Source organism: Pipistrellus kuhlii, unplaced genomic scaffold (assembly GCF_014108245.1).
Source record: "Pipistrellus kuhlii isolate mPipKuh1 unplaced genomic scaffold, mPipKuh1.p scaffold_m20_p_8, whole genome shotgun sequence".
Taxonomy (NCBI): domain Eukaryota; kingdom Metazoa; phylum Chordata; class Mammalia; order Chiroptera; family Vespertilionidae; genus Pipistrellus; species Pipistrellus kuhlii.
In genome coordinates, this window is record NW_023425584.1 from 57,474,852 (window position 1) to 57,490,675 (window position 15,824).

The window sequence follows — 15,824 nt, forward strand, 5'->3', positions numbered from 1 at the left end:
TATGTCTTGAACATTATGTTAAAGGAGGTGAAAAGCTAGAATCTAAGCCAAGATTCAAACTCCTGTCTGCAGCCAATAGGGGGGGGGAGGCAGGAGTCCGCAAGTTACGTTGTATCTGCGGAGGTTACGTTTTATTTGGGAGATCCACATTTTTCTACGCTAAAGCATATAAAACAACTATCCTAAGAAGGATAATGGGAAAGACTATGAGCTTTGGTGTCAAATGGAGCACCGCTTACACCCTCATCCCCATCCCCACGGAGAGGTGTGACCTGGTTGTGTCACGGAGACTATACTTGCCAATCATGGTGTATAACATACCCAGCTAGGCTGCTTGGCTAAAACGATACAGTTTCATAGCAACACATGGCATATACAAACCCTAGAAAAAATGGCAGCTGACCTTATTACTATCTATGAAATATCAATACAAGCACAGAGTAAAACATATATACATCAGGAATGTATTAATCTTTAAGTTAATCCATCCTTTTCAGATGTAACTATCTCTATCCAAAGAGTTAAATGAATGGCCCCTGGATTGTCTGCTTTAGCAATCCTGTCAGGTTTGGTGGGCAATGGGTGTCTATTGCCTCCAGAGCACATTACCTGTAGGCAACGTTTCAAGAAATCACATCCAGTTGTGGTTAGGCAGTTAGGTAGGCAAGAGCAGAGCGAGGACGCTGAGCCAGGTACAGGTTACTAGGGCGGAAGGCCCCCGTGACTTGCAATGGGAACAATTGGGCAAACAAGGACTTCACCCCCAGGGTGACCTTTCCTCCCCTACCATTGGTGGCTGGTCATGTGGTTTAGATCCGCTGACCTTTCTTCTCACTCGGATCCTCCCCCCCACCTTCCCTTCCCCCTGGCATGTTGCTCATCCTGTGGTAGACAATCTTGGGGGGCCGAAAAGAGGGCCGTGGAATAGCCCTTAAACATTAAGCCCTCAGGACAATAAGGTTCTGACCTGCATTAATAACATCGAGGCCTCAGTTGTGTTTCAGCTCCAGGACCAGAGCAGCAGCAAAACCAGACAAGAGACACGGGGGCCAACCTCAAAGTTAACTAATGTTAATTAATGACCCTGGTAGTGACCCATCAGTGGAGACAACGTCCATAAAAGGACATACCTGGAAAGCTGATCAATATCAAAACCCCCACCTATTAAAAGCCTTCAGGAACCCAGGAGCACAGCCCTACCCTAGCCTTTCCCCTCCCCCTCTTCCTACCCCCCAGGGTCATTACCATTACCATGGCCTTCCTCTCTCCTAAGCTCCAAGGGCCCTTCCTTTGCCTCTGTAACTTGTTTCCTCAGCCCGTTTCTTCTACTGCTCACTTTGTCTACCTCTGGGACTTTCTAAATAAGCTCTCTCTTATTGTTTGAATCTTGGCTCTGAATTCTTTCCTAGCCAGAACTCCAGCACCGAGGTTGCTGAGCCCAGGTCCTGTCCGACCTTACAGTGTGACACCTGGTGCCATTTGCCACCGCCAGCAAAACACCTGCTTCTGAGGCTCCACAGGGAATGCACTGCATGCAAAGAAAGAGAAGGGCAACATTCCCAGGGGTGGTGGCATGCACAGACTTGAAGTGAAAACTCCTGAAAATCACTGGGAGGGAAGGAGGGACGGAAAAGGAGGAAATGTGTTTTCAATCTTGGTGTTCAGAGCTGCGAGAAGAAATTCTGTATAGGGTAAGACAATTCTGTAAATGGCCACAAGGTGGCAGACCAGGCCAACAGTCCTTTCCTGGGGCTGGCAAACTCAAGTCATTGGGTCTCGTAGATACATTTTTCCATTATAAATACTTAAGATACCTGGGTCTTTAAGACATATTCCTTAAGATCATCTCAGGGAATATGATGAGACTTTTCTCCTCCATCCCCTAATGAAAGGGGGCAGGAGAGAGCAGACAAGTCCATCAACTCCCCCATTAAAATCCTATCATTTCTACCATCCTTGTTTTAAATCAGCCTCCACCCCCCCACAAGTCTCTGTAAAGCTCAAGAGCATTTAAAACCAAAATGTCAAATCATTACACTGCTGAGGTGTTCTGTGCCATCCCAGTCCCTCATGGCCAGGGGGTTCTTCACATTCATCAGGAAAACTTAAGAAAAGAACCCGTCGAGGAGCATATGATTTTCAGTAAAACTCTCAAATGTATGATTTCAATCCTAAATCCTACGAAGACTGTTCCTGAGCTTACTAATTTACACCAAAAGAAAAAGAAGCCCCAGGGTTGTGACATTCGAAGTCACATGTCAAACCCAGGAAAGCCTGGTGATCCCATTAGTGACGCAGCCTGGACACAGTCTTCAGCCTCAGGTTCTTACACGCTGCATCTCAGCAAGGCCCATGGATTGGGAATTCCAGAACCGAAAGGTACAGATTCCAGCTATTCTGTTTGCCTAAAACTTCCTCAAATGTTCTACTAGAAAAGGCATTCGTTATCTTTTTTTAAAAAGGGAGCTTTGCCCTGGCTGGTCTTTCCCAATGGTTAGAGCAAAAGACCAAGCACTCCTGGGTCACAAGCTGAATTCTCGGTCAAGGGCGAGTACCTGTGTTGTTGTAGGTTCAATCCCAGGCCCGGATCAGGGCCCTGTGCATGAGGCAACCAATCAATGTGTCCCTCTCCCATCAAATTTTTTCTCTCTCTCTTTTTTTTCCCTTTCTTCCTTTCCTCCCTTCCACTGTCTCTAAAAAACAAATCAACCACAACAATGGATTTTTTTAAATCCTTGGGTGAGGATATTAAAAAAAAAAAAAAAAAAAAAAAAAAAAAAAAAAAAGGAGATGGGGAGATTTGGGACAGTCCCTAAACTTGAGACAAAGGCAATTATAAAGTGATTACCTCTTAAATTAACCATGAAAATTACAAAATAATTTTGTCCTTTCTAGGTCAAAAGACATCTGCCTTCAACAGCATACATTGCAAATTGGTGTTGGGGCACACTGAGAGCAGTCACGTTTCGGGGGACATGGGTTGAAGAAGGTAGAAAGGACTTCATAAATTCCCAAAGACGGATGAAGTGCTGCCTGTAATCCTCATTCGCAGAGTTTAGCTCTTACTGAAGGAAAAGCTCGAGCTCAATGAAGACAGCACAAGGCAGTACTTAGGATTCCTGGGTGAGCCACGCTATGTTTAGCAACTATGTGATACACCTTACCCTCTGGGTGCTTGATCATGTCCTGAGGAAAACAATTATCTAAGCAGATACTTTTGTTGGTGAAAATTACGGTTTCTCAGAAAAACCAACCCTCATCCTGTGCACAAGTAAGACAAATATCAAGTGTCTAAATCAGCCCCTAATTCCTGTTCAGAGAGTCAGCATAAGCATGTCCTCTTCAGAACAATCCCCGCACCCCGAGGAAGCAAGAACAAACTTATCAAAACGTCTTTATTTTAAAATAATGAACTTATCGCCATCGCTCCAATTGGAAACTGTCACCAAATCTCAATTTCACACACAAGGATGAACTCACGAGGGAGCGATGTGCAGGAAATTTTACGCTAGTCTTGTTTTTCCTCTCTGTTGTCAAGTTAGCAGGCAATTCAAGGCCATGTTTTAACTTAACCTTTAAACATCTGACTCAGAACACATACACATTGCTCTCATCAAATGATTCTTGAACTTTCATTTCAATTTAAAAAAAAAAAATCAACCTTCCCCTTTGGCTTGGCATTCAACACAGTCCCCACGGCCAGCCTGACTCTGGTGAGCCCTGTGGAAGTCTCCCAGGGTCTGGGTGGGCAAACGGGGCTGCCACACTGGCCCCTGCACTCCATCTCTCCACCAAGGGGCCCCCCCGAGTCTACCCAAGTCACCCTCAGGATGCCCCCCCGTTCCCAACGCCGGCCCGATTCCAGGGCTCAGCTAACAGTTCTTATTTTGAGCCATTCCCTGCACAAATGTCAGGCCTCCTCCCGGGGCGAAGTGCAGACAGTCCCAACATAACAAAGGCGACTCTGAGCAGGTCACTGAGGACACGCTCTTGACTGCCTCCGTGAAAAGGAAGTGATTCTGAATAGAAGCAGGTTTTAAATATAGAACGCTTCATCGCTGCCATTTTCCTAGGACAAAAAGACCAAAATAATATGACATCTGTTTTTCCCATCCTGAACGTTTTTACCGGGGAGGCAACCGCCAATGGGGTTGCTTAGTCTCAAACGTTTCTATTTCTCTGGAGGAAGAAGCAAATGAAAATATTCTGCATGTGTAATTCAAGCCTTACAACGTTGTTGGTTGGAGGTGAACTAAATGTGAACTAAATGCTAAAGAAATTTTAGGTGTGGTTCAAAACTTCTCTCTTTCCGATATAAACGTAGGAGGGGAAGCTGAACCGTCCAAACAGATACAAACTTGGGGGAGTTACAGAGCAAGAAGTGCGTCCTTAGCCTTGCAGAGAAGGATCAGGGGCTCCCGACACAATTACAACCAAGCGCTCCATTAGAAAGAACAGCAGGTCCGTTAGCATCCCACCTTCCCATCGTGGTTTGAACTCTCCTTTGAAGCTGAAATCGAACATCTTTACTTCCTTCCTTCCTTACTGTACCTGCTTTGCCTCCTCCAACTATACAGGATGCAGCAGGCACGCAGGACAGCTTCAGTCAGTCACCTGCACATTAGATCTATGTGCCGGGGCCCAGGACACTCAGAAATAACCAGACCTTTGCCCTTCATTCATAACAACAATTCTCTGACATCACTACCACCCGCCCCCGCCCCAAAGCCCTCAGCATCACCGATGACCAAGATTCTCCAGAAACCGCGAGGATGCAGAGAGCCCTGTGAGATGACCACCCTGGGAAGAGGCCACCACAACCACAGAGGGAGGGAGAGGAGAAGAACCGTGGGAAGGTGCATGGATTCCTAAAATACGTGACCATCGCTTAACGATGCTTGCTGCTTCAGAACCAGGGTGACAGAGGGCAGCTGGGTTTGTCTCTCGGCGACCACATCCTAGAACTGGAGGAGCCGCACAGGAAGAAGGAAAGGAGACCGTGGGATCCCCTCTCTGTGGGAAAGGACAAACTCCAAAGATGACTAGTGAGGGGTTTCCACACGTCCGTCCATCCGTCCGTCCATGGGAGGCTGTCCACCAGAGTGCGGCAAAATGGGAAGCAGAGCCAGTGTGGTGAGATTTCCTGGTCAGCTCAGTGTGTGCAATGCGAAAGGTCTCCTTTACCGGGGAGCAGGTTTTAAATATAGAACGCTTCATCACTGCCATTTTTCTAGGACAAAAAGCTGGAGTTTTGTTTGTTGTTTTTCTTTGCTTGTATGTCATGCTTTGAAATTATATTGTTACTAGATGATAGTAAGTTCACTGTTTTATCTCGTGACATTAGTAGATAAAAAAATCTTTTTTTAAACTGCCCAAATTACGATCATATCTTAGTTTTTGAATGGTGGCAGGGAGGTCAGTGGTCTTACTAGATGAAATCCAAAATATCGGACACCCACTAAGGCAATCTCATTAATGCAGGAGTGCGGTGGGAGGGGCAGGGGGTGGTCGAGGATGGGGAGAAGGTGATTGCAAGTTTCCAAAATTATTCAGCTCTTTCCAAAATTATTGCAGTCCTATTCTCAAAGTTTCCCAGAGAAAAGCATTCTAGGTACTTCGACCCTTTCCAAAAGGGATTTTTCAGTAAATTTTCATTAAAGGGATCTCTAGCATTAGAAACTTCTGGTGGAATTCTGCGCCCTGGAACGGAATGTAAATTCTGCAGAAAATATGGCAAAATGTTTTGGGCTGGCTAGGTAATCAGCGCCAGCCCTGCCGGTCCCCTCCCCGGTGCAGTGTCTGCCTGGGGCAGAGAGTCTGAGGCCACTGAACCGCACTGCCCCAGCTCCAGCCCCACTCTGCCAATTCCCTGGGCTGCGTCCCTGTCAGGCCACTCAGCTGCCCTGCAGCTGTTTGCTCATCTGCAGCAAAATCACATTTTAGTTATTCAGTTTTCTTACTTAGATAATTGTGGTTTTATAGTCAAATACAATGCTCTAACAGTAGAGGGCCTAAGGAATAAAGAATGGCAGTATTTGAAAAGTAATGAAGAGAAAAAAATATAATGAAGAATGTTAAACAGGCCTCCTTTCTTTTTCTGTATGTATTACTGTTATTTTTGTCTGGTTTTATTTACTTATTTACTTGTTTAAATTTATCCCTCCCCGTTTATCCCCTCCATGCTATCTAGGCCTCTTATTACTTTTTTTAATTTATTGAGTAAGGTATCACATATTTGTCCTCATCCGCCCCATTCCCATCCCAAACCCCTCCCCACGCATGCCCCCACACCCCTGTGTACGTGACCACTGGTTAGGCTCATATGCATGCATACAAGTCCTTTGGTTGATCTCTCTCCCTTATCTTCACCCTCCCCTACCTTCCCTCTGAGGTCCTATCAGGCCTCTTATTTTTAATGAAGACTTAGTCCCACTTAGTCCCACATTTCAATCCGTTCAGTTGTCTTCCCCTCCCTGCACTCCCATGTCACAGCTAAAGCCAACACATTACCTACTTGCTCTGACCTATAAACCAGGAGGTCACATGACTAGGTGGACAGGCTCGATTCCCAATAGGGGAGATGCAGGAGGCAGCCGATCAATGATTCTCTTAACACTGATGTTTCTCTCTCCCTCTCCCTTCCTCTCTGAAATATATATATATATATAAAGCTAAAAGTCAACTCTGCAATGAACTTGGGGGCGGGGAGGACATAATCTCTTCCTCTCTATTCACAGGTCATTCACTGTTATTGTCAGTAATGTTCTCCCTGCTAAATGTAATGCATAAGCTGTTTGCTCTAAAACTATCTGTAAGCACATTCTTTTGAATGTCATCCTTAGTGGTAATTCTGGGAGGTTGGGCTTTTGAAAACATCTGAGCACTCACCCAGAACTAAGCCTAATGAAGGAGTTGGTTATCTAAGTTCAATTGGGCTCAAAAATAACAGACAATTACAGGAAGAAAAGAGGTAACTTCCTCGTGGTATTCATAATAACACCAAGATACAGTCTTAAAAATATTTTCGGTGACAGCATTGGAGTTTTTATAGAAAACTGTATTACTTGGAAACATGACAAATTTTAAGGCTAACACTTAGCTCGATATCTAAGCCTTGCCTTGTTTTAAACTTCATTTCGTTATAGCTGGTCTTCATTTTAGTAGGAAAATGTTAGTAAATAAAAATGAGACAACAGATAATTATGGAACTAAACCTACATGACACTCTTGTTCCTGTGTGTCATTTAAACCCTCGAATATGTGGCAGACAAATACTACCGTTACACTTAATATTATCCTTCTGGAACCAAAGCATTGCTTTATGCATGAAAGTCAACATCAGGTGCCATTAAAATGGTCCCACAGGCAACCCCTGCAAACCCTTGCGTCAGCGAGGATTCCACCCAATACCCAGGGTATTGCCCAAAGAAACCAATTAACCTGCGACGAGAAGATTAAGTGCAAAAACAGACCAGTAAACTCCTCTTGGCAACCTCTCCCCAAAAACACACACACTGACTCTGCCTTTAATAGCAATACCCTAAGCAAAAACTAAGTTCTTACAAATAAAAAAAAGGACAGGGGGGGAAAAATAGGAGAACTTTTTTTTTTTCACCTTATCTTTTTGCACGCCTTTTCCGAAATCAGTTCTCAAGCCTACAGAAATACATGAGCTAATAACACACACCCAGATTTTTAAACTACTAGCACTGTGTTCTCTGGGTCCTTTTCAATTCTCTTCTTAGAAATGGACAAGTCTCCCGCCGTGGAAAATCTTTACTTGACCCTTCCTAAACTGCTGTGTTTCTTGGCCAAGGCTCTGGAGTGAGAGCTTCGCCCTTTCTGTCCATTCCCCCAGCCACCCAGTCACTGCACAACCTTTTGGAATCTGATCTTTGCCCGGATGCACCGGTATACAAAGCAGACAAAAACCCCTACTCTCGCAGATATTGCAGTCCGGTGGGTATTACATCTAGAGAGACAGAAAGATTGAATACGTATTTTTGGTACATGTGCTGCTGAAGCGAGCACTGAATACATATTTTTAAAAGTTTGTCAATAATAAGCAGGAAGAAGATACAATAACAAGAAGGGAATGGGAGTATGAAATGTCCAGAAAGGTGGCCAGCGCCGATCGATCCCTCCCCACCCCCCAGGTCCTCAGGCCTCTTCCAGGGCTCAGCGGGAGGTACCAGCGAGCTCTCCAAGAGTAGCCCAGGGCTGCCTTGGGCCTCACTCTTCCTCATAAGCATCCTTTCCCTAAGAAATCACATCTACTCTCGGCCCATCTTTACCCGTGACTCCCAGGCCCTGACTTGTCTTCCAAATTCCCACAATTACCAGCATTGCTAAGGCCCCAGCGATCCAGTGAGAGCCCAGCAGTTATCTTCCGCTTGCTCTGATAGCAGCTCGTTTCCTCTTTTTACATGTGTTTAATCTCATTTTTAAATCCTGTTGAGTATCCTGTCATTTTTTTTTTTCCATTCCATTTTCAATGGCACGAACAGTTTCGGGGTCTTCTCCCATTTTATCACACCTAACAAACAAAACGAAGGAATCCCCAAGTGTTTAGGCTGTGCCCCTCCGTGGTGGAAAACTCCCATCCATCACCCAGTTTCCACTGCTGCAGCCTGAGGCTCCTGGCCGGCCTGCTCTGGGGGTTCCTGGGCTCCAGGCTCCACCCGAGAGGCCTCTCTGCCTCCCAGCACCTCCCTCCTCCCTCACACAGATCCATCCGATGGGCAGCTCCACCGCCATCCTCTGGAAGCCCTCAGACCACAGACCCCCCCCCCACCACCACCACCACCAGCTCACCCCTCCTCTGGCCTCCGAGGCATTTATTAATGCATCTTTCATAAGGAACTTATTACACATTCGTTTTTACTATTGGTATTCTTTAATATGTATGTGAAATATCTGTGGGAACAAGTCAATAAAGGCAATGCTCAATAAAGACCAGATGCTCCCAGAGAGGGACCGTATTTGTACTGACTTTAGAATAACAGTTGCATCGGAAAGAATTAAAACTGGAGACCACATGGCCCCGTGTTTAAATGTTCTGTTCGAGGCAACATTACTTTTAAACAAGACTCCTTTATAATAGGTTATCATTTAATTAATATCCAAATACCTTGAGAGCCAATAACAGTTGAACAAAACAGCTGGAAATCAAATATCAGATATAATTACACACAGCTGGCTTTATTCAACCGATGTCATATTAAATAAACTTATTCCACAGACCGTTTCCCCCCTCAACTCCCCAAGAAAAAAAAAATTCCTTCAAGAAACATAAAAGGCTCTTTGTGTTGGATCTTTTTTTAAGTTTGCAGAATATACTCCGATATTAAGAGATTTTCAGCAGGAGTACATCATACCAAAGATTTTCAGAGGAGTATATTGTGTTTTCTTGTGCCATACTGTGTGTTTTTGTAATATTTCACAGCCTTGGAGCTTTGTTTTAAGACAAACACAAAAACAGCAAACTGGACCAAGTCACAAAATACAAAGAACACCTGTATTTTTATGATCTTGTATTCAATTTATTATTTTGATATTAGGTTATATTTATTATTTTTGTAAATATAATTCTATTATATTTTTGTAATATAAATTATCAAACAAAAATATTGCTTTCAAACCTATTGTTTCAAGACATTATTTAAACCATTTTACTGTATTGCATATGTTATATGAAGGAGAACTTATTTTTATAATTTTATTTCAGAGAGAGAGGGAGCGAGAGAGAAAGGGAGAGATAGAAACAATGGTTTGTTGCTCCACTTATTTATGCATTCATTGGTTGCTTCTTATATGCTCATGATCAAACCACCAACCTTGGGGTATACCTGGCCAGGGTTGAAAGGGTAACTTATTTGTAAACAATAACAACTATCTATCGATATTATATGCCAGGCACTGTACTGGATGCTCTACATCTATTATCTTTAATTTCCACAGCAATCCCATATGTAATACTTTATCTAATAAAAGAGTAACATGCTAATTGACCATACCTTCACAACACCCACCAGCCAATTAGGAGTGGGTATGCAAATTACCCAACAAAGATGGTGGGTTAATTTGCATACGCAGGTGCCAAGTGGCCAGGAGTGGGGTGGGACTCTTGTGTCATCATGGTGACGACACAGGTGTTCCACTGTATCTAATAATTATCAAAAGGAGAAAAATCACAGATAGTTTTTAAATTGCTCCTTTGACCCAAAAACACACCAAATCAGAATTCATAATGAGCAAGATTACATATATGCTACAGTAGATCAAATAGGTATTCTCCTCTCCCCTCCCGGTCTCCCTCACCCTTTTCCTCCACTTAAACAAAGAAAAAGTCACTGGTGCTGTACATGCTGTACTTGTCTAATCATCAAACTTAAGACTAAAGTCATACTTCATAAAAACTTACAACTAGTCTTGCTATTGTTTCATCTATGATAATCTTTCAACAATCACCTTTCCAGAAAGCTACAATTAAGTCCAATCGTAACATTTCAATCAAAAACTCATTTGTAATGTATAGGAGACTGCATGCCTTGATACAAACCAACATAATGTTACTTAACCTGAAAATCAATTTTATTTGAAAAACGGTGAGAAAACCAATGCTCAATCCATATGGGTTGCTGTGAGGAGTACATGAGACAAGGCCAGCAAAACCCACAGGTGCCGCATTGCTAGTGGGGAGACATCACGTGCACATGTGGGTCAGTTATTTTCTAATAACAATTATGACAGTTATCACAGATGAATTTTTTTCAATATACATAGGCTCCCAGATTTTTAATAAACACTGAAAAATTTGTTAGAGACAGCATTTAAATGAGCAAAATGGAGGGTCTTACATTCTGAGGGTCTTCTCCCCAGAAATTTATAATGCATGCCTTAAAAAAGATTATACAAATTTAGGACATATCTGGGAGATAATCTAAATTGCCCATAGCTCTCAAAGTAAGATCTTAACTGCTTCTATTAAGTAACCATTAGATTCTGGAAAGGTGTCACCATTCTTAATTTATTCATCAAACCTGAACACACACCAGGGATGAAGGTTAATGTGTATGAAGACAAGTGATTATTTATGGCTAGAATTAACCAGCTTTCCCAATTGTCATCACAATCTGAATGCAATGAACATTATTCTTTACAGAAAGAAAAACTACAGGTGAACTACAAGTTATGAATGATGCTAATTTCTCAAAACATAATTTAACTGTTTTAAAAGAAAACTATCTCCAAATACAGTTCAGATCTCTTCTAACCACCTGCTTTCTGAACCCAATACAACAGAAGAAATTCATTTTAAAATTGTTTAACCCTGTCTGGTGTGGCTCAGTGGAAGAGCAACGACTCTCACATTAAAGAGTCTTCAGGTTCGATTCCCGAATCCCAGTTAAGGGTGTGTACCTGAAGTGCACTTCATTTCCCACCCCTGATGAGGGGGAAGCAACAATTAATGTTTCTGTCTCACATCAGTGCATCTCTCTCTCTCTCTCTCTCTCTCTCTCTCTCTCTCTCTCTCTCTCTCTCTCTCCCCACCTCCCTCTCTCCCTTCCACTCTCTCTAAAAATCAATGGAAAAAATATCCTCAGGTGAGGACTAACAACAAAAACTCTATTTTACTAACAGAATTTTTAAAATTCATACTGAGTAATCAATTTATAAAAACGAATTAACACATCTATCGCAAAATATTTAGAATGCTACATAGCAATCCACTTTCTTATGATTATATCTTAGATTTTTTAAAACTATGTATATTAAAGAATGTCCTCATTCAAATTCCTATCCTCTTCTTCCCTCTTCTCGTGTTTTATTCCCCTCAACGCAATCACGTAACTTTGATCAAAAGCTATTATGCATTCAAAACCTAGAGCATTAAAGAACTTTAATTTCTAATTGGTTCCAAATATGTAATCACAAGGAATATGCAAGAGATGAAAAATGTAGCATAAGACAAGTGATAGAAGAAATTGTTATAGCATTTTTACCTTTTAAAGCTCAATATAAGTAAACTCTATGTGAATAAAAATTGCCTTGCATTCAAAAAGCATCGCTGTGAAAGAGGGCGGGGAAATGAGGATTTACTAGATTACTTGCATAGAGAGTGCATTACAAATTCACTAAAATCAAGACCACTTCCTTCTGGAGTCATTACTTTAAAGCACAAAAGTACCAGATGTTCACCCATACAGCTTGTTACATATAGAAAAAAATAAATTACATTATCATGTTAAGGATATACATCTGACTCGAGTCTAAGCTCTTTGAGCTGTAATGTAATCCACTTTGAAGTAGACTTTCTTTGCATGTGTGCTATTGAAACTGAAATGAATGAAACAAACACTTCCAAGCCCATAGTCCCAAAACTACCAAGAATATTCTTGTGTTATGCGTGGGGCTTTAAAATCAGAGAGAGATTTTGAGGCTAAGTTATACCATTTACTAGGTATGAGACCTTGGGCAAATTTCCTTAACTTTCCTCTTCTGTAAAATGAGGATAAACATATGTTCTTCATTGGGTTTGAGAGAGGATTGAACTTGCTGAATATTAGTTATTGTTAACATTTTCTTTTTTCTTTTTTTTTCTATAGGAGAACAACTATCAGTTATTGACAGGGAAGAAGTATCAATAGGTAAGAGATCTATTTCATAAAATAAATAACATTTTTTTAAAATGTGTCCATTTATAGTATATCTAACATAACAAAAGACTTTTTCAAAGTCTTTGCACAGCTAGAATACGAATGAAATGTTGAACAAAGATAGTTTCTTGGTGAAAAACAAATCCTGTTAAACTAAAAGAGTAAGTATTCAATTAATATGAAGCCAATGCCACATATCATAGAGGTATGAGAGTTCAAATGAATACTCCTTCCTCTTGGATTACTAAAAGCCTGGTTAGAGGGAGATCAATAATACCTATGTCATAATTGTCTCGCATTTTCCCACAGGAGCATTCACATGATGATGGGAGAACAATAGAGCAGTATGCCTTCTTCCTAAGGAAAAGGATGCAGCCGCTTCCACCTATGAATAGGATGCTGTCACACAAATTGAGAAGCTATTGTTCACACTGTCAATTAAAATTACTTCCACACTGCTGATGAAGATTTCAAGTTGTGAAATTTTTATAGTATGCTAATTTTCTTAAAAGGAGCAAAACTGTTTGAATCATAAGAAAGTACATAACAAAAGAGCAAAACAAGTCACAGAAAGCAATGAATGAGTTGATAAATGGGTGGATCCACCAAGGCCTAGTCAATGTATATATTCTTTTACATAACAGACCGTTGATTTATTTATTTTTTTTTTAATCCTCACCCAAAGATAGGTTTACTGATCTTAGAAAGAGAGGAAGGGAGGATCTCTTGACTCCCATTCACGCTCCAACCACCAATCAAACCCAAAACCTAAGTATATGTCCTGACTGGGAACCAAACCTTTCGATGTATGGGACAATGCCCCACCTTTTGATGTATGGGACAATGCCCCAACCAATTGAGCCAGGGCAGGAAGCTGAAATTTAGAAGACAAGAACATACAATGCCTCAAATTTAGTTTGCCATAATATATTCAGATCATTTTTCAGGGGTCCAATTCGATTCTGAACTATTTTTTATTTTTATTTTTTATTTTTATTTTTTATTTTTATTTTTATTTTTAAAAATGTGTGTGTGTGTGTGTGTGTGTGTGTGTGTGTGTGTGTGTGTTTATTTTTTTTTTTTTTATTTTTTTTTTACAGAGAGGAAGAGAGTTAGAGACATCAATGAGGGGGAAACATCAATCAGTTGCCTCCTGCACACCCCCTGCTGGGGATGTGCCCACCACCAAGGTACATGCTCTTGACCGGAATCGAACCTGGCTGACACTCTATCCACTGAGCCAAACCGGTTTCAACCTATTATTTAAATTGACTTCTTGGACAAGACCCCTAATGCTCAGTTTTCTTAAAAACACCCATAGCTTGACCCCAGCATGAGAAATAGAATCAAAGAAAAGGAAATACTAATTTTGTCTACACAGACTCGGGCAATACATTTTTCCGAGAATAATAGTAATAATGCCCTGGCATTTTTGCCACAGTAGGAATTTGAATTTACACATTCTTGCTTGTAAAATGGAAGGAGGATGCAAAAGATAAATCGGGGAATGATTCAGAAAGCCAAAGGTTGAAGGAGATACTGCAAATAGTCACTGCAAATGACAGAGGTGGGCCAGGATAATAATTAAGAAGAAGTATTTTGGCAGCAGAACCTAGTTGTCCATTCTGACTTTGCTATTTATTGCTGTGAGACATGGGTCAGTTAACATTTCCAAGTTTAACCAAAGATAATGCCTACACTTTATAGTGCTGCTAGCAAGATCAAATTAGATAAGCTATATAAAGCATGTACACACTAGCTATTATAGAGCTATTGCTATTGTTTCCAATTTAAGGGGGTAGGGGTGGGGGTGGGGGAGAATTAGACTCCATAATGCCAAGTAAGACTGAGACTTGAGTAAAGGATTGCAGCAAGGTGGCCGATGACAATTTCTGCTTCCTTCAGGTTCCCAGGTCCAATATAGAAAGTGCTGCTAGTAAAATGTCATCCTTTTTTTATAAGATTGAATAGTACAAAATGAGCAAAAGACTCAGTTATGTGTGGTTTTCAAGATACTTTGGACGCTCTCCTGAATGACTAGTAAGCTCTACTTTCTTTTCTTTTTTGCCAACCAGGAAGGATTGCTATTGGAAATTACTTTCTTCTTCCTCCCAACAAAGAAGAGAGCATATGATAACATGTTCAATAAGACACTGTAAAAAACAGGTGTCTACTACCTAAAAGCAGAGATATTTAGGTAAAAACCTGTTGAATGATTTCTGATCATCTTTTAAGTATCCTATATAATAAAGAGGTAATATGCAAATTGACTGTCACACCCTCACGCAAGATCCCAACCCCATGTGGTCACAAAATGGCCGCCACAAGATGGCTGGCAGGGGAAGGTAGTTGTGGGCTATTAGGCCAGTAGGGGATGGCAGTTAGGGGTGACCAGGCATGCAGGGGAGGGCAGTGGGGGCAATCAGACCTGCAGGGAAGTGAAATTGGGGCAATCAGGTTGGCAGGGGAGGACAGTTCGGAGCAACAGGGGAGGGCAGTTAGGGGCAACCAGGCTGGCAGGGGAGAGCAGTTGGTGGCAACCTGGCTGGCAAGGAAGAGCAGTTGGGGGCAACTGGGCCAGCAGGGGAGCAGTTAGGGGATGATCAGGCTGGCAGGCAGAAGCGGTTAGAGGCAATCAGGCAGACAGGCAGGCAGGCAAGCAAGCAGTTGGGAGCCAGCAGTCCTGGATTGTGAGAGGAATGTCCCCTATTGGAGAGGGTGCAGGCTGGGCTGAGGGACACTCCCCTCCAATACACAAATTTCATGCACCGTGCCTCTAGTCTTCAATAAAGATAGTGGAGGTACCACCCCCACGGAAGACTGGAGAGTCAAGAAAGAGAACCAAAAGACAGTTACATACCTTCCTTTGCTTTTTGTTCAAATATAGTTTATTTTTTTTATCTATATCTACACCTAAGTAATAATGTTTTCCCAGATAAGAAAAGCAATAAAAGATCACTGAACTGTAATTCCTAGAACTGATTGTTGGGTTGGGAGAATGGGGAGAGAAGCAAAAGTGCAATGCAGCCCTAGCCGGTATGGTTCAGTGGATAGAGCATCAGCCTGTGGACTGAAGGGTCTCATGTTTGATTCCGGTTAAGGGCACATGCCCAGGTTTGCAGGCTCTATCCCCATTGGGGGGCATGCAGGAAGCAGCCGATCAAT

At 42.0% G+C, this 15,824-nt stretch overlaps 1 protein-coding gene across 12 annotated transcripts in view; it reads right to left on the minus strand.

The window, feature by feature from the left end:
* RAPGEF2 (Rap guanine nucleotide exchange factor 2) overlaps positions 1-15,824 on the minus strand; it is a 226,943-nt gene that overhangs the window by 162,088 nt on the left and 49,031 nt on the right. Inside the window, exon 1 of one of the 12 annotated variants that reach the window (XM_036424414.2) lies at positions 7,616-7,783. The exons of the other annotated variants lie outside the window; for them this stretch is intronic. The gene's annotated coding sequence lies outside the window, so the exon portion shown is untranslated. Of the gene's footprint in view, positions 1-7,615; positions 7,784-15,824 lie in introns of those variants that run through there. 12 annotated transcript variants of the gene reach the window in all.